Source organism: Mytilus galloprovincialis, chromosome 7 (assembly GCF_965363235.1).
Source record: "Mytilus galloprovincialis chromosome 7, xbMytGall1.hap1.1, whole genome shotgun sequence".
Taxonomy (NCBI): domain Eukaryota; kingdom Metazoa; phylum Mollusca; class Bivalvia; order Mytilida; family Mytilidae; genus Mytilus; species Mytilus galloprovincialis.
Window position 1 is genome coordinate 14879947 of NC_134844.1, and position 20533 is coordinate 14900479.

At 34.9% G+C, this 20533-nt stretch overlaps 1 long non-coding RNA gene across 1 annotated transcript; it reads right to left on the reverse strand.

Annotated features, from left to right (window-relative positions):
* Positions 1–5702: 5702 nt before the first annotated feature.
* LOC143082388 (uncharacterized) lies at positions 5703–20052 on the reverse strand. Its single transcript, XR_012980378.1, has 2 exons — positions 19916–20052; positions 5703–6980 (listed from the first exon to the last, which is right to left on the reverse strand). It is a non-coding gene; the product is annotated as an uncharacterized LOC143082388 (long non-coding RNA).
* Between the last annotated feature and the right edge of the window lie 481 nt (positions 20053–20533).

Sequence of the window (20533 nt, forward strand, 5' to 3'; positions counted from 1 at the left end):
TCCGAAGTGCTTTTCTTGATTTACCTTCGTCAGGAAACGTTCAAAATCAAATATTTATCAGTATTTGTTAATTCCGAAATAAAGGGTAAATGATATTTGTTCCAATACGAACAGTTATTTAATATTAATAGCATTGTATATGTAAAAGTTTCAAGAGAAACTTCTGTTAGAAAGCAGCTTGGCAGAGTATGGACTTTCAGGATTGGATAAACCAGTCGAATCTAGTGTTAAATCAAAAGCGTTAAACAGTGCCTGCAGAGGGTAAGAGGCCACACATCTTTTGGATGGATCGTTCATTGAGGTAGATTAGAGTGACGAATAGCTTAAATTTCTATGCTTTATTACACTCTCGTCAGCATCTTGGAATGACTTTCTGAACTTTTTAAGCTATTCTATTAGAGTGAAGCTTATAAAGAAAGAAAAAAGTCGAGAATGAGAAGCAGTGTCTTAGAGTGGAGCTTATAAAGAAAGCAAATACTCGAGAATGAGGAGCAGTGTCTTAGAATGGAGATTAGAAAGAAAGCTTAGAATCGAGAAGCAAGCGTCTTAGAGTGGAGATTAGAAAGAAATCATAGAATCGGGAAGCAGCGTATTAGAGTGGAGCTTAGAAAGACGGAAATAGTCGAAAATGAGGAGCAGTGTCTTAGAGTGGAGCTTAGAAATAAGCAAATAGTCGAGAATGAGGAGCAGTGTCTTAGAGTGGAGCTTAGAAATAAGCAAATAGTCGAGAATGAGGAGCAGTGTCTTAGAGTGGAGCTTAGAAAGAATCCATTATGAGGAGCATCGTCTTAGGGTGGAGTTTAGAAATTAGCAAATAGTCGAGAATGAGGAGCAGTGTATTAGAGTGGAGCTTAGAAATAAGCAAATAGTTGAGAATGAGGAGCAGTGTCTTAGAGTGGAGTTTAGAAATAAGCGAATAGTCGAGAATGAGGAGCAGTGTCTTAGAGTGGAGCTTAGAAATAAGCAAATAGTCGAGAATGAGGAGCAGTGTCTTAGAGTGGAGTTTAGAAAGAAAGCTTAGAATCGAGAAGCAAGCGTCTTAGAGTGGATATTAGAAAGAAAGCAAATAGTCGAGAATGAGGAGCAGTGTCTTAGAATGGATATTAGAAAGAAAGCTTAGAATCGAGAAGCAAGCGTATTAGAGTGGAGATTAGAAAGAAAGCAAATAGTCGAGAATGGGGAGCAGTGTCTTAGAGTGGAGCTTACAAATAAATCATAGAATCGGGAAGCAGCGTATTAGAGTGGAGCTTAGAAAGACGGAAATAGTCGATAATTAGGAGCAGTGTCTTAGAGTGGAGCTTAGAAATAAGCAAATAGTCGAGAATGAGGAGCAGTGTATTAGAGTGGAGTTTAGAAATAAGCAAATAGTTGAGAATGCGGAGCAGTGTCTTAGAGTGGAGTTTAGAAATAAGCGAATAGTCGAGAATGAGGAGCAGTGTCTTAGAGTGGAGCTTAGAAATAAGCAAATAGTCGAGAATGAGGAGCAGTGTCTTAGAGTGGAGTTTAGAAATAAGCGAATAGTCGAGAATGAGGAGTAGTGTCTTAGAGTGGAGCTTAGAAATAAGCAAATAGTCGAGAATGAGGAGCAGTGTCTTAGAGTGGAGCTTAGAAATAAGCAAATAGTCGAGAATGAGGAGCAGTGTCTTAGAGTGGAGTTTAGAAATAAGCGAATAGTCGAGAATGAGGAGCAGTGTCTTAGAGTGGAGCTTAGAAATAAGCAAATAGTCGAGAATGAGGAGCAGTGTCTTAGAGTGGAGTTTAGAAAGAAAGCTTAGAATCGAGAAGCAAGCGTCTTAGAGTGGATATTAGAAAGAAAGCAAATAGTCGAGAATGAGGAGCAGTGTCTTAGAATGGATATTAGAAAGAAAGCTTAGAATCGAGAAGCAAGCGTCTTAGAGTGGAGATTAGAAAGAAAGCAAATAGTCGAGAATGGGGAGCAGTGTCTTAGAGTGGAGCTTACAAATAAATCATAGAATCGGGAAGCAGCGTATTAGAGTGGAGCTTAGAAAGACGGAAATAGTCGATAATTAGGAGCAGTGTCTTAGAGTGGAGCTTAGAAATAAGCAAATAGTCGAGAATGAGGAGCAGTGTATTAGAGTGGAGTTTAGAAATAAGCAAATAGTTGAGAATGCGGAGCAGTGTCTTAGAGTGGAGTTTAGAAATAAGCGAATAGTCGAGAATGAGGAGCAGTGTCTTAGAGTGGAGCTTAGAAATAAGCAAATAGTCGAGAATGAGGAGCAGTGTCTTAGAGTGGAGTTTAGAAATAAGCGAATAGTCGAGAATGAGGAGCAGTGTCTTAGAGTGGAGCTTAGAAATAAGCAAATAGTCGAGAATGAGGAGCAGTGTCTTAGAGTGGAGCTTAGAAATAAGCAAATAGTCGAGAATGAGGAGCAGTGTCTTAGAGTGGAGCTTAGAAAGAATCCATTATGAGGAGCATCGTCTTAGGGTGGAGTTTAGAAATTAGCAAATAGTCGAGAATGAGGAGCAGTGTATTAGAGTGGAGCTTAGAAATAAGCAAATAGTTGAGAATGAGGAGCAGTGTCTTAGAGTGGAGTTTAGAAATAAGCGAATAGTCGAGAATGAGGAGCAGTGTCTTAGAGTGGAGCTTAGAAATAAGCAAATAGTCGAGAATGAGGAGCAGTGTCTTAGAGTGGAGTTTAGAAAGAAAGCTTAGAATCGAGAAGCAAGCGTCTTAGAGTGGATATTAGAAAGAAAGCAAATAGTCGAGAATGAGGAGCAGTGTCTTAGAATTGATATTAGAAAGAAAGCTTAGAATCGAGAAGCAAGCGTCTTAGAGTGGAGATTAGAAAGAAAGCAAATAGTCGAGAATGGGGAGCAGTGTCTTAGAGTGGAGCTTACAAATAAATCATAGAATCGGGAAGCAGCGTATTAGAGTGGAGCTTAGAAAGACGGAAATAGTCGATAATTAGGAGCAGTGTCTTAGAGTGGAGCTTAGAAATAAGCAAATAGTCGAGAATGAGGAGCAGTGTATTAGAGTGGAGTTTAGAAATAAGCAAATAGTTGAGAATGCGGAGCATTGTCTTAGAGTGGAGTTTAGAAATAAGCGAATAGTCGAGAATGAGGAGCAGTGTCTTAGAGTGGAGCTTAGAAATAAGCAAATAGTCGAGAATGAGGAGCAGTGTCTTAGAGTGGAGTTTAGAAATAAGCGAATAGTCGAGAATGAGGAGTAGTGTCTTAGAGTGGAGCTTAGAAATAAGCAAATAGTCGAGAATGAGGAGCAGTGTCTTAAGAGTGGAGCTAAGAAATAAGAAAATAGTCGAGAATGAGGAGCAGTGTCTTAGAGTGGAGCTTAGAAATAAGCAAATAGTCGAGAATGAGTAGCAGTGTCTTATAGTGGAGCTTAGAAATAAGCAAGTAGTCGAGAATGAGGAGCGGTGTCTTAGCGTGGAGCTAAGAAAGAATCCAGAATGAGACGAAGCGTATTAGAGTGGGTCTTAGAAAGAAGCAAGATGAGCTATAACAGGAAAAAAGGAATATATTTACACAGAAATCTAACTTCAAGAAACAGACTCAGATAAAAAAAAAAATCCGATATTTATATAAATAAAATTGGAGCATCTGATGACAAACAGGATTTGTAAAAATCAAGATAAGCTTTTTCTTTAAATAACCAGTACACGTACAATGCATGCGTTGTCAATCTCTAGGTAGGGGTTAAATTGAAGTTCACACGAATACGGATTTAAAGAGGTCGACTCATTCACTTGCAAGTGAATAACTAATTATTAATGTTTCTTAGCGTAATTTGACAAAACTGAACCTTTTTGGTTGCAAAAAGCGAATTGTTATTTCACTATTTCACTTTCATTATTGATTGAACAAAAAAAATCAAACTTTAGATTTGTTATATATCTCGTAGCTAGTGCCCCTTTAAAGGATATGCGGTAAAATTGCCAATTAATCAACTTTCCATCAAAGACAAAATGACGAAAATGTAAGCTTGCTTATATTGCTACTACATTTTAGATCTCCAAATCACCATTCCATTATATAAACTGCATATTCAAAAATATGTCCTTTTTTTTAATGTACAGCGCTTTTATCTGGAATAAATAACTTTTCCGAGAAATGGAAGTCATTTGTACGAAGAGGAATTTAACAATAGACTGATACTTTCTTCTTCAAAAATATAAATTTATTTATTAAATCGTACAGTATAAAAAAGTTGACAATATTTTTTGTTTGATGGTACAACATATGGATAATAAATGATCAAAGCCAAACGCAACTTTCTACGACCACTGCCAGTCGACAGGGTGCAATATTTAAAAGAGCTCCTTGTTTCCATATTTTTTTATGTTGCTGCCCTCTGAAAGCATTTGATGTTGAAAGCAGATCTGTGATAATAGTCTTTATCATATACTTACTACAAAATACAGCAATTTTGTATATCTAATAAAGGTTACTTTTTCCAGTCTGTATCACATACCCTGTATCGCATACCCCGTATCGCATAGCTAAATCCGTATCGCATACCCCATATCGCATACCTGGCGTGACGTCATAATGCAAATGACGTCAACGCTTGACATATGACGTCCAGTTGCTGTATTTTCTGGCATTCACCAATCACCCTTACAGAAATGTCCTATCATTTTAACTAAAATCGATATTTTTCAAAAAATTATTACCCTGGAACTTTTATGAAGAAAAAGAAAAAAAAAGACACAATTAGATGGAACTATCTGAAGTTTTATTGTTAATTTGGTCTGAATTTTCGTGGTTTGTTTGCATTACCCGATGGATAATTTTTACGGTTTCAGTTTGATTAGAATAGATAGCAAACTTTTCAATAATTTTTTTCTTGGTGTTGAAGTCTATTAAAAAAAAGTCAGCTGGAAAAATACAGCACAATCATAATGTTCTTTTCTTTCTAATAATTTCGGACGATTTAATAAAAAAAAATGGATATCCCGTGAAAATGATTCTATTAAAATATATGATAAACAGAATACTACATGGAAAAATCCGTATCGCATGCTGTATCACCACTCGACCAATATCAGCCCTCGGGACCTTCGGCCCTCAGGACTGATATTGGTTTCTCGTGATGATACAGCATGCGATACGGATTTTGCCATGTATTATTCTATATACATCGTAAGAATACGTTTTCTCGATTGTCAAAAACAATACTTATCATATCACACATATTTAACGGAACTTAAGAACTGCTCTTTGAAAAAAATATCCTTCATAATAACAAGATTACCAACCGAATTACAATAAGTGTAGAACATGCTCACTTCTTTAGAGCAACCCATAAATGGTTATCAAGAATTTCGTTTGCATTAATTACTTAAAACTTGTATTTACGTCTTCTACAAAGATCTGGTTTGGAGTTTTGGTTTTACCCGTAGAATTCTTATAAAAAAATGGGACATCACATCCTACTTTATACAGTGATGTTGTTTATAGAGTTCATAAATTGAGATACGGTCAATACTGATTGATCCTCGATCAAAATAAACTAATTCTTAAAGGTTTTCACCATAGTTATTATAATTAAGATCTTTTAATATAATTTCATCAGTTCTAACATTGATTTTGTTTTTGATAAAGTAAAACATAACTAAATAATTATGATCATATGGTATGGGTTTTGCTCATTATTGAAGTCCGTATGGGTCTTTACATTAACATTATTTGGACCGTGGTGGCGTACAAAATGTATACTAGTATATGTTTCTTTGTTTGTCAAAGTTGTTCTATCTTTCATTTTATCTATAAACGTCTTCCTCTTTCAACTGATAAAAGTAATCCTTGTAAACAATCTAATTCGGCACCAAAAAACCCTGACGAACCCGAAGACAATTGATTCCCTTTCAAATTACCATTCCATTTTAATGTAATTCTCTTACTTATATAACATTCACGTCGTCTGAAAATGTGAATATTGTTGAAACACAAGATGTTATTGTTATTTCGTGAAAACATGGACGCGTTGTTTGCCTATTCCCCTGTAGAGTTGTTTCCAATTTGTAGTTAAATATGGATATCTTTTTTTACCATACACTCTATCAGCATTAAAATGGAGATACTCGTGATTATAATCATACTGCACACCTATAGTTAATGAGCCTCCATGTTTGGTTACACACCATGCCCGTGCAACAGCAATAATGTCACCCCAGGGATTCAATGCGTCCCCATATCTCCCTAATCCTGAGTGTTCTAAAGAGCTAAAGGAAACAATGGCATCAAATGTTCCTAAAGTATTGTTAAGATAACGCATACGAAATACAAACGGGACCATAGTTTTCACTTTCGGATGCTCAGATATGATACTGCCATACTCCAATGTCACAACTTCACGTGCTCCTGCTTCAAGTACGCATGCCTCGACCCATGGAAATTCTGAACCAATAACTAGAACCCTACCATCTTTAACCCCTGGTGCATGTTTTAATCCATCTCTAAGAGCATTTGTTTCTTCTTCACCGTAATTTCCCTTTAGTTTCCCTTCTTTAGCTTGAATGATCAAGTCTTCGATAGCTTTCACTGTCCACACAGGACTTGATGCTTTTCTACCTAAATATTGACTGTTTAAGTGCCAGTACCTCACTGGAATACGATTATTCATTGAATATTCATTCATAAGTTCTATTGGAATTGTTGCCGGGGCTAGAGGTAGTCCGTGGCCCCGGTCTACATATTCATTCTTTAAGATTGCATTACAATCTATTGGTGCAAGTATATGATCAAAATACGGTCCTGGTAGTCCTTTCCTTGATGTATTACATAGCTGTCCACAGGCTTGAAGAACTGAGTTCAATTCATAGGACAAATTATACTGTCCAGGTGCAGGCATTGTAAAAGAATGTATTGCCATGTTTACTTGGTCCATCACTGTCGTTATAATATTTCCGTGTTTCACACTCCATAAGACAAGGAAGCCTATAAATAACATAGAACCAACGAAAAGTCTCTTTTTGGTGATCATGTCTCTTCTTTATAGTCTGTAAAAAATAAAGGGTAGAAATACATTACACGTCGAATTGTTCGGTGCATCTACTCTTAAAGTTGATTTTTTTTATTTAGAATTGTTTTTTAAGTTGTTACAATTTTAACATATGCATGGGTAGTAACGGTGTTATATCGAGAAGTGTTCAGTCCAGTGATATTGTCATTGTTTTGGTTCATTTTGACATGGTTTTATTCAGTGTTTTGAACAAAATCTTTAAATGTATCTTTTTTAAATAGCATACCAACTAAAGAAAATCCAGGTTTTTTTTGGGGGGGGGGGAGGGGGGCTTTAATTTGTAAGCAAAAACTAATAGAGAGAAAGAGCCAAACAAAAAATGAACAAAAAAATAAGTTCTGCAAAAAAACGAACAAACATTGTTGGTTGAATCCTTATTGAGTTATTGCACTTTTAAAATTAGTTTTGGTTATTTCTTCCATACCGTTTTATATGATTCACTGATTGGTTTTTTACGCCACTTACAGCACTTTTGGCTATTTCGTCGCGACCAGTTTTTATTAGTGAAGGATGCTGGAGAGATTTATCGATGTTTGGCAGGAAAGTTGCCATTATAGTCAATTAAGTTGAGAGTCCAACGCACCTGCTACATGCGGGGCTTGAACAGCGGATTTAGGGGGAGACCCAGGGGACTGGTTATATAGGGAATCACTGAAGCGTGACGAAAGCGGGCCCCCTCTTTGGCAGTTAGTGGGCCCCCACTTATGAACTGACATCTTCAGTGTTAAAAGGCTTATAATACGTATGCCACTCGGCAAAAAGACCTCTTACTGCTTGATAGAGAAAATCTGTAATCGTCAAACAAGATCTACTGAGTCAATATGGCCGAAATCGTCAGCTTAACTGCCATTTAGATATTAGTAAACATGAAAATATTTATAACTTTTAAGTTTCTAATTTGTTTACTCAAGCACTTCTCTATTAAGATGTTTTTAAAGTTTTTGTGGAAGTTATAAATGAAGCAAAATGATTAGGATTTAACCACCGGCACGTGTCTCAGATTTTTTTCCCCCTTTTGTTGTATTAAGGTATATAGGTGGGAGGGGGGGAAATCTGAGACAAGTGCCTGTGGATTTAACGGGAGAAAAGTATATCTTTTGATACTATTCACAGTCTATAGACACCTCCACCTCCCCACACATCAACTTAAGGACGCAAAAATGTTATGCCAAGGTACAAGTAATTCGACTTAAAGATAACCAAGGCCATTTATTATCAAAATACTGAAGTATTGAACATCGGATGACCGCATGTTTTGGTGATAGTCACATGTACTTATCTCTGAAAAAAACCATATCTCTATACCTGAAAGTTAGGGCTATATTTTGTGTTTGAGACATTTTCTTCAGCATGTGTAACACATATTTTCAGTATGCATGATGTGTTACTGATATATATATATATGTTACAGTGAATTTGTATAATCAGTGATTATGTAGAATCCCAGATTTTTCTGGGATTATGTGGAATCACTAAATTCATTAGTGATTATACAGATTCCCTGAAAATTACCAGTGATTTCACATAATCACTGATAGTTTTAATTAGTATTCTACAAATTCCCTAATATGATTTCAGTGATTATCAATAATTAAAAGCTCCAAAGATGATGAAACAAATTAACATAGACAAATTATCATTTTTTTCTTATTCCTTGGAAGTTTAAGTAAACATGCAGTTTTCATTCCTGATCTACTATTTGATTCTTAAGTGATGAGTTTTTTCCTTTATATTTTATCCAAGTGTTGGACCTCATTATGCTACTAACAAATAAGCTCGGCACAGGCACAGGCACAGGTGTTGCTTGGGTTGAAGAAAACGTATGCTCAAAAGTTAATGCAAATTGCAGAGGAAAAACAACATATTTCTCAATTGGTTCCAGGAAAGGGAGATCCTTGCCATATAGCAATGGACTCCTGCTCGGATCTTTAAAACAAGAAATCAGTTTGAGGTTGCTGATTTCCCTTCATTGGTACCTTCAGATGTTTGTGCTAAAAACTCTATTTCTCTGAGACGTGCCGTAAAATGTGATTGGATATGGAGGACAAGGTTTTTTAAATGTTGATATTGTGGTAAAAACAAATATGAATTTAATAGATATACATGTGAAAAAACAGGACAAATGTGTAATAGTCGATGCCATCCAAATCTAGTTTGTAAATAAAATGTTTATTTTTAAAATATTGTGCATAAAATTGACATTTATCAAAAAGATTGTACGCGTAAAAATAGTTTTGATGACAATTTCAGTTTAATTCATATCTCAACCTAAAAACAATTGCTAAAACAATACGATAAAAAGAATAATTATTATGCCATTTAATCATGTTAATATTTTAATACTAACTTCATCAACCCGCCCTTGTGGGCTCGCTTGATATTATTAATACTGATACAGTAAATATCAAAAAGGGCTCGCTTGATATTATTGCTGATAAAGTCAGTATTAAAAACAAAACATCAATTATTCAATATATATTTTGCTTATCATTTAATTATATTGTGCTTATCATTTCAATATTTTTGTGTCTTTCATATTTTATGCCTAACGTTATACAATATTAAGGGCATTAGTTTGATATGAGCCAGTCCATGAGAAAAGGTACACAAACGAAAATTTTACGAAATTCTAAAAAGTGTGCATAATTATTGGTAGTAGACTTGTGATTTATAAAACACATTTACTTTTCCTCATATCCTTAAACTGTGAGCTACACGCACCTGCAAGTGTTGAGACCCCCCTTTAGCTTTATCAAGATTTTTAATGACTTATTTCATATATTTCAATCATTTTCAAAGTACAGTTTAAATGGCTTGATTTGCCAATTGATAATGTTAACCCCCGTAGCAGTGGGGATAAGGCTCTCGCTAACGATGCAGATATCAATGCAATCAGACCGGGCAACGGTACGAGTCCCGTGCAACGACGGTTGATTTATATAAATAGACAATAACTGTTTAGTGTCTTTAAATATCAGCTGTATTTGTACGAGGCTAGGAAACAAGGTGTATGCGAGCTTTTAGCGAGCTATTACACCTGTTTCGAGCTGAGTACAAATATAGCTGATATTAAAAGACACTAAACAGCTATTGTCTTTATCCTGCAATTAATTCCCTAAATTATTTGTGTTTTGAAAGACACAAAAACACATGTTTTGCATTTATTTACGATTTGAAATCCCTTGAGGCCCGTGTAGTAATACGATACAGTAATCACACATTCAGATAAATAAGGGTTCGCAAAAAAGAATCTCGAATGGTCAACCATAATACATCGGTCAATGTGAATAATTATCTATTTTAAAAATAACAACTAATTTCAAAAGTAAAAACAAATAACAAAACACTGTCCAATTTAAACAGGAGTGTTCGAGTTGTCCTACGCTTCAGACTCGACATTCACTAAACATGCATGCTGAAATTGACATGGTTGTGTTTGTTTCACAATCATACACATCCAAGTTTTGAAATCGATTAGTTGTCATCGTAGAAAAGCATAGGCGGATCCAGGGGGGGGGGGGGGGCCTGGGGGGCCCGGACCCCCCTTTCGTGGGAAAAATTTGGTTGATTATATAGGGAATCATTGAAGCATGACTGGAGCGGGCCCCCTCTTAGGTCAGTCAGTGCCCCCCCCCCCCCCTTAGGAAAAGTTCTGGATCCGCCACTGAAAAGACTGCTATTCATGTGTGTATGATGTCAGAAAAATGGTGGGATTCTTATTGCTCTAAAGAAATGTTTGAAAACAAGCAAAACGTGTAAAAGTAATCGTTAATTCGCAATTAATACGTCAATGGAATGCCATTGCAATACACATTCTGAGGTCACGCAGGTTCATACAATACTCAGGCCGTGTTCACACCAAATTCCATGTACAGTAAACTTGTTTACAATTAGTTTAAGGTAGATGGGGTGTCTAAATTATAATCCATAGAATTTTTTAATAATTTGCCAAAATGTAGTTTATATCGTGCTTTTTTAAAAATAACAATAAAAATATTGGGTCACCGGGCTTATTTTCACGCTACATGGTGTTCAAAATTTACAAATTTTGTATAGATTATGCATGGAAAACCCAATTTTCTGCAATAAAGCATAATCTACACCATAGAATTTTGAGATAACATATGAGAATATGGCTTTTATAGTATGCTTTCATTTAAGAAAAAGAAACAATGGGGTCACCGGACCCGTTTTCTTGCTACATTTTAAAATAGGTAAATTCCTAACACAATCCAGTGTAAAAGTACCTTATCTGAATTATCTGCCCTTGCATTTGAGTTGCCTCCCCTTATTTGGCAAAGTTGAAAAAAAAATTATCAAACAAAAGTTTTCTGTCTTTTGTAAAATACAACCATAAATATGATAAAACATGTCATTTTCTATATCGAAGTGAAATTTCTTACACATGAGTTACCTACTACTCTAAATATTTGCACAATCTATAAAAGATCTAGACCTTGTTTTCTGGTATTTCCAAATCCAAGATGGAGGAAGACACCCTATCTACCTTAATGAACTGGACATTGGTTTCACATTAAATTTGTTCACATCTATACACCTTGTTTAATTACCTGTACATAAGATTTGTTCACATTTGTAAACTCTATGTGTCGGTTATTGTATAGAAAGGTATATAATATGAAACTTAGAGCGAGGGGCTTGCCCCCGAGCTCTAAGTTTCATATTATTTACCTTTCTATACAATATATTATCAAATTTAGCACATATTTACAACTTGAGTAATCCTGTAATTAGTGTAATTTTCATGTTTTGGCTGACTAGATGTAGCTCATTAACGTAGTTTTGTAAATCTACTCACTAATATCATTGTAAAAATGGGATTTCAAAAGACCCTTGACTTTAGAATGAAAAGAAGCTAGGTAGCTGCTGGTGTAAGTATGTTTATTGATATAAAGCGATGTTTTACTATACATGTACTTGTTTACATGGTAAGATGACAAAATAAATTGAACAAGAGCAGACAATTCTTAAATTGCAGTGAAAGCTTTAACTTCTTGAAAACATTTTTTAAATTCACGTAAAAACTAAAACTATATTGAAAATGCTTTTGAATGAGTACAAACAGTTGAATCCCCCTCCAAATTGAGAATGGAAATGGGGAATGTGCCAAAGAGACAACAACCCGACCATAGAAGAAAACAACAGCAGAAGGTCACCAACAGGTCTTCAATGTAGCGAGAAATTCCCGCACCCGGAGCCGTCCTTCAGCTGGCCCCTAAACAAATATATACTAGTTCAGTGATAATGAACGCCATACTAATTTCCAAATTGTACACAAGAAACTAAAATTAAAATAAATACAAGACTAACAAAGGCCAGAGGCTTCTGACTTGGGACATGCGCAAAAATGCGGCGGGGTTAAACATGTTTGTGAGATCTCAACCCCCCCCCCCCCCTTATACCTCTAGCCAATGTAGAAAAGTTAACGCATAACAATACGTACATTAAAATTCAGTTCAAGAGAAGTCCGAGTCTGATGTCAGAAGATGTAACCAAAGAAAATTAATGGGAACGTAATTTTGTTTAGTTTACGTGTGAGTTACACTTACACAACACCGAGTTTAGGTCAATGTGAACACGGCCTGAGTCCGGCAGTGGGCGGAGCTCTAAAGCGATATCTGTATAGTATACAGATACTGCATAGCGATATCTGTTGGGCTGTATCTGTATAGTAGAACACCCAATTGCAGGATAATATTAAATAACTTAACTTAACTTAACTTCGGTTGATTTATATAATATTAAATAACTTAACTTGACTTAACTTCGGTTGATTTATATAATATTAAATAACTTAACTTAACTTCGGTTGATTTATATAATATTAAATAACTTAACTTAACTTAACTTAACTTACAATTTCTAAAACACAAGAGGTCATAGTTTTTGTATTTTCCCTCATGTTTTAATATTGTCTTTCTTTCCTTAAACCGGTAAAACTGAAGAAAATTATTGACTTTTGTCTCTCTAGTGTCGTAAAATTTTAAGTTTCTGGTCGGTATAGCATTAGTCCGGGGAACTAATGATTTTACACTTGCTCAAATACCAAAACATTCAGATATTTCTACGTCTTTTGCTGTTTTAATTGACAAATTCGGGATAGAACTGACAATCTTATGAATGTTTACATTAATGTAATATATATATATTTTAAATAATATAAAAAAACATACAGGAACAAATTTATCGTCAAATTTTAGAAAGACACCTTATTATTACTAAACAAACAACCCAATAATTAACAAAAATAAAAAATTTAAAAAGTTGGATAAATGGGAAGACACCGTTATATATTTTAGTATCATTTCAGTTATTCTGTATAATCCCTGACGTTTTTTCTAGTGATTATACATAATCCCTGAAAATTGTAGTGATTATCTATAATCCCTAAACTAACCAGTGATTATACATAATCCCTGAAAATTTTAGGGATTCTACATAATCCCTGATTATACAAATTCACTGTAACATATATATAACTCGTCAAAACATCAGTTCAACCATGTTAGATCTTTAAATTTCCTTTCCGTCTGAACCAGTGACAACTCTACAACAGATTTATCCATCGGATCACAAGCAGTGATGGTGATACAAGGCTCACAGTACATTTTGTATATACAAGTATTCTAAACATCAGCCCAACAATGTTAGGTCTGTAAATTTGCTTTCGCAAATGTGTGTTCTTCCCTCTCCGAGATTCGAACTCATGCTACTGAAATATCGTGTCACCAAATCGCCTTGCACTATATCCGACGCGCTAGACCACACGACCACCTACGCTTCACAAATAATAAAGCTTTCGGTGGCCGCATGTTACCTTTCCTCGTCAGTTTTAATCTAGCGTCGTAGTACAGTACATGTACATGATATATAAGGCATGAAGATGATATTGTCACAGATCAGCCGAATTATAACAATTCCATCTTCATTTTTATAGTGTTTTCTTACTATGTGTCGTTACACCACTTAATCTCAATCCTTACCTTAAGATATAAGTGTGTACTACTTTAAGAAAATGCTATTGACTAAAGTACAAATTATTCATAATCAATATTATTGTATAGCAATATAATATTTCCCACAGAAAGTAACCAAAAGTTAGAGTGCAATAAATTCCAATATTGCACTAGTGCAATAAATCTTCAAATTCATGACGTCATCAACGTCCAAATCTTAGTATAAACCTCTTTTTAGTTGCAAATATTATATTGCTATACAATAAAAGGGTTCATGCATGAATATTGGGGAATATTGTCCCTGGTAGAACATATTTTGCACTCGCAAGCTCGTGCAATATAAAATTCTACTCGGGACAATATTCCCCAATATTCATGCAATAACCCTATATTATACATATATGATATATTAATAAACTTTTATTTGTCTCATTTGTATCTATCAAGCTAGTATTTCAATCCGTATAGTTTCCCAAAGTAATTTAGGCAGAGTTGTGCCCTCGTAGTTTTTGTCATGTTGGCCTTCATTAACTTGTACTTCAAATCTATCTCCAATAGTTTCCAAATAAAAAAAACAAAAACTGCTAAAACTGGGAGAAAAGGGACATTTAAGTGGCAATAAAAGAGATTGGCATATTTTATGAAATTATCAAGATAGAAAGATCGTGTTGTGCTAGTCATCTTCTTTCCTACAATATTTGAGATGTTTGCAGCGACCATTTGATTAAGTTTCGGGGTTTGGTGATGAAATATTCTTTTCATCCTGTTACTATGTCGTATTTATTTCTAGATTTTGTTTCGGACTACACAAATAATGCTTACACACGTACTTCAAGACTCAGAGACTGTTTTTAGTTAGTTGGTTCACAGTTATTGATTTGTTATGGTTTTTTTGTAGGAGGCCTTTAAAAAGTAAATACAAGCACAAATGAAACATAAAAGTTTTGTCCTATGAACTTCGTACAATAAACATTTAAATAATCTGTTTGATCTTCTAGTTTTTTTTAAATAAACCATATTGGCTACTTCCTACTTGTATGTAGTACACCATATTTCAGTTCAAATAAGAACTATTGACTTAGCACTCGAACTAAAAACTGCACTGAATTCAGTCAAATTAAGATTACATTTTGATTTATCTTATAAAATATGGGAAAGATAAGTTTGTACAAAAAACAAATTTTAGGAAATGTTGTGTTCATATATATAAATGTGAAATGTTTTGTAACTATGTGTCTCATAAGCCAACTTATATACTATCCGCCTGTCCCAAGTCGGTGGTTGTCTGTTGATGTCTTACATATTTGTTTTTCGTTCCTTTTTGTACATAAATTAGGCGGTTAGTTTTCTCGTTTGAATTGTTTTACATTTGTCATTTCGGTACCTTTTATAGCTGACTTCTAGTATACGGTATGGGTTTTGCTCATTATTGAAGGCCGTACGGTGATATATGGTTTTTAATTTTATGTGCCATTTTGTCTCTTATGGAGAGTTGTCTCATTAGCAATCATACCGCATCTTCTTTTTTATAATCAATGGCTGGGTCTTGATTGTTTTAATGTATATTTTTAGTATGTCATTGTATAATTTACAACCAGTATGTGACACAATAATACAATAAAAATTATTACTATTATTTTTAGGTAATAAAAATCCTTATTATTTATCATTTAAATAATTTTCTGTGTGTTTAGGATATTATATTTTTCGGTAATTTAAGTTCATTAGATGCTATGCCAAATAAAATAGTTTTAAAATTTTAATCGGGGGAAGACCAAAATTTGCTACATGTAATGAATGCTGGTGAAAGTTATTTTCTGATATAAAATGAAGGTTTACGTGAAATTAAGTTATGTTCACTGTAGAACAAGACAATGAAACTTTATACTTTATTCGAAACATAGGTAAATTAGGAACAACTTTTTGAAACATACCAATTTATCAGACTCATAGGATGAAGACATTGGTGGTATACATGTCTGTTTGGTTGACTTCAGGCTCATAGGGTGTATACATTGGTGGTATACATGTCTGTTTGGTGGACTTCAGACTCATAGGGTGAATACATTGGTGGTATACATGTCTGTTTGGTTGACTTCAGGCTCATAGGGTGAATACATTGGTGGTATACATGTCTGTTTGGTGGACTTCAGGCTCATAGGATGAAGACATTGGTGTTATACATGTCTGTTTGGTTGACTTCAGACTCATAGGGTGAAAACATTGGTGGTATACATGTCTGTTTGGTGGACTTCAGACTCATAGGGTGAAGACATTGGTGGTATACATGTCTGTTTGGTGGACTTCAGACTCATAGGGTGAAGACATTGGTGGTATACATGTCTGTTTGGTGGACTTCAGGCTCATAGGGTGAAGACATTGGTGGTATACATGTCTGTTTGGTGGCCTTCAGACTCATAGGGTGAAGACATTGGTGGTATACATGTCTGTTTGGTTGACTTCAGACTCATAGGGTGAATACATTGGTGGTATACATGTCTGTTTGGTGGACTTCAGACTCATAGGGTGAATACATTGGTGGTATACATGTCTGTTTGGTGGACTTCAGACTCATAGGGTGAAGACATTGGTGGTATACATGTCTGTTTGGTTGACTTCAGACTCATAGGGTGAATACATTGGTGGTATACATGTCTGTTTGGTTGACTTCAGACTCATAGGGTGAAGACATTGGTGGTATACATGTCTGTTTGGTTGACTTCAGACTCATAGAGTGAAGACATTGGTGGTATACATGTCTGTTTGGTGGACTTCAGACTCATAGGATGAAGACATTGGTGTTATACATGTCTGTTTGGTTGACTTCAGACTCATAGAGTGAAAACATTGGTGGTATACATGTCTGTTTGGTGGACTTCAGACTCATAGGATGAAGACATTGGTGTTATACATGTCTGTTTGGTGGACTTCAGACTCATAGGGTGAAAACATTGGTGGTATACATGTCTGTTTGGTGGACTTCAGACTCATAGGATGAAGACATTGGTGTTATACATGTCTGTTTGGTTGACTTCAGACTCATAGAGTGAATACATTGGTGGTATACATGTCTGTTTGGTTGACTTCAGACTCATAGGGTGAAGACATTGGTGGTATACATGTCTGTTTGGTTGACTTCAGACTCATAGGGTGAAGACATTGGTGGTATACATGTCTGTTTGGTGGACTTCAGACTCATAAGGTGAAGACATTGGTGGTATACATGTCTGTTTGGTGGACTTCAGACTCATAGGGTGAATACATTGGTGGTATACATGTCTGTTTGGTGGACTTCAGACTCATAGGGTGAAGACATTGGTGGTATACATGTCTGTTTGGTGGACTTCAGACTCATAGGGTGAAGACATTGGTGGTATACATGTCTGTTTGGTTGACTTCAGACTCATAGGATGAAGACATTGGTGGTATACATGTCTGTTTGGTTGACTTCAGACTCATAGGGTGAAGCCATTGGTGGTATACATGTCTGTTTGGTTGACTTCAGACTCATAGGGTGAATACATTGGTGGTATACATGTCTGTTTGGTTGACTTCAGACTCGTAGGGTTAAGACATTGGTGGTATATACATGTCTGTTTGGTTGACTTCAAAGACATTAAACTAAGAGTACTAGATATTGGAATGGTAATAAACTGTATCTTCATTTAACACATCATTCATAACATGTCTTGAAGTATAAAGCAAAGTGTGTGTACATGTCAAAGACAATTGTTGTAAATTTATTAAAACTTTAGAATCCCTTAAAAAAAACTGATATTGTTAATGAATAACGAGGATGAGAATGCTTTATCAGAATAATGCATGTTTGTTAAAAGTATAAAAATGGGATTGACAAATCACATCTAGCCTCCTTTGATTTGTGATTATATCTGAAAGATATAAAATTCACACACACACCCCGCGTCTTAATTCTTTACTTAAACCTTATGACTTTCCATTAGTGAGTTGCAGAGCATCGTCCCTTGATAAATCTTGCCCAAGTGATAATGACAAACCTCCCTTTCTGTTGAACATTATAGTCATGAGGAAAAACACTATTGGTGCTAAGCATAATACCACTCGTAGCTGATTATAAACAGCCACCCCTTGATGACCCTCTGCATTGTGGTGATGTACAGTTCTAACCTGATCAAAATGGTCATCCATATTATGCTCGTATATAGATAGGAGTATAACAAAATCAGAGAACTACATTTTTAGATCTATAGGTAAAGTTCCTCACTGTTGTGCATTGGTCATACATAATAAATAAATTAATAATGATTGAATAGCCTTTATAAAATTTAGAGTCGGCTTAGTATACAAATAAGGACATCACATCAGCTATTTTAGCAGACAAGTACGGAGAACTATACTACTGAATATGGAACTATTATAAATATGTTACAGTAGTTTCAGGTTACTTGTTTTTATTATTTCCTTTAAATATTTTCAATCATAGACATTTTTTTCAATTTGACCTCACTTTACATTGTTTTAATATCTTGTATCGCTATTGTGTGTTTTCGTTGAAAACTTTTATTTTCGCATGTTTTATAACTTTTATTCATACTCACGTGTACTTTAATTTGTATATATCTTGTGACTAAGTTTGTCTGACAACTGTCCATGGTTGATAAAGAAAAATGTCTCATGTCTTATATCTCTATTTTTAATAATTTGTTCTGTTTCTTCATTTTTATATATGTCAATTATATATCATTATTTAGTACTTTATTCTTTTGATTTTTCTTTTAGTTTACTGTTACTTTACTAGAAATATGTTCATAAGTAATGATGAAAATTAATACTGATATAAAAAGACATCGTACATGTAATGGTATGGTCATATGTCCCCTACCCCCACTAATACTTTATTTGATAAAGGCGTATGCTATTTTCTTCAACGACAACAGCATTTAACAATTCAAGGTTGTCAGACCAAAATAATTGTATTTACCCCATAAAATGTACTGTTTTTACAAACAAGCATGTGCAACTTTAACTGTATAGATGCCTGGCGCCTGGCGGTACCGCATAGACTATACCAAAACAATTACTAGTATGCATTTTTGGTTTCTAAATTATCATTTTTCTAAATAATTTTGAGAAAATCTCTTGAACACAGCAGACGATTGTTAAAATTGTTATTTTGACACTGTACATTCAGTTAGACTACATACAAATTCCCTTTTGTTATTAGTTCCCTTTTGTCCAAGTCACTCGATACAATACAATACAAAGGTTACTTCTGGGGAACTTCTCAAAGAACTAACTCAACTTCGTATATTTTAACACCTTCAAAGACATTCTATACTTGAGTGGATTGGGTGGGGAGGGAATATAAGTGTGTGTTTGGGGGGTGGGGGGGGGGGACCATCAAACTCCAAAAAAATGTTCTAAAACACAAAATGAATTTTACTTTTATCTAACATGGTCAGTTGCGGAACCAGGTAGTTGAAAAATTGGGGGTTTCGGGGCCAACCTTTACAATGTTTGGAGTGGGACATGTTAAAACTTTGTGAAAAAAAAACATATACGTAGCTCCATAAATGGGAGCACAGTGCCCCCTCTTTGTCCTCCATTGATAGTGCTGTCGGACCTTCAAACTGTTCCTAGTTGCACATGTTTGTTATCTGCACTTATTGTAAATTTTGTGGTGTAAATAATAGGTTTTGTTCAATGGTTATGATGCACATCAATAAAGGGAATGCATATACATATTGTTTTACTTACATGAGCAATAGCCGGGCTAGGGTTAGTATACTGTCTCCCATACATGAAAATAATGAATGGCACATCCCATGTGCCTACCTCGGATATAAAAATTTACGACTCGTGTCTTCAACATTAACGCCATTTTTGATTATGTAACTTTGTCGATTGGCTTATTATAATAAATTAATAATAGCATTGAATAATTCTATATACTTACTTTCATCAGGTAGATTTAACATTAGACATAAACATGCTTCCTCGGGTGTAACTGTTTGGAATCATGATTAAACGTGTGTTACCTGAATCGATGTTGTCACACATGACAAATTTTTTTGAAATTAAAACCACTACTAATTCTACGGTCATTTAATAATGCATAGTGGGACACGCTGATACTATTTTTACTGTGAACGGCAATATTTTCTATTGTTTCCTTAAATGTTCGGGGTTTATATTTATGACATTTACCTTTCGAAAGACAATCTTCTTTAGAACATTTCATTCTCTAAATCGTGATTCATACGAGTAAATACAATGCAATGATTTGTATCTTAGTCTGATTAGTTATATATTTAGATGTAAAAACGATGGCTATAATTTTTTCGAGCATAAAACTTTTATTTGAAATAGCTATGTTAAACTTGTTTCCTGTCGACACCATAAGAAAATTTCAGTGAGTGCGAGTTTGATTCCAACAGAGGAGATATTTTTCCCCCTTTTTCACGTTTCCTGCGTTAAGTTTCGGTTACTACATGCAGGTTTGATTTACTATTTGAATGAATATTCAGGGCCGTAAATTATATCGAGGCATGTAGGCAGTGGCCTCCTATTGCGG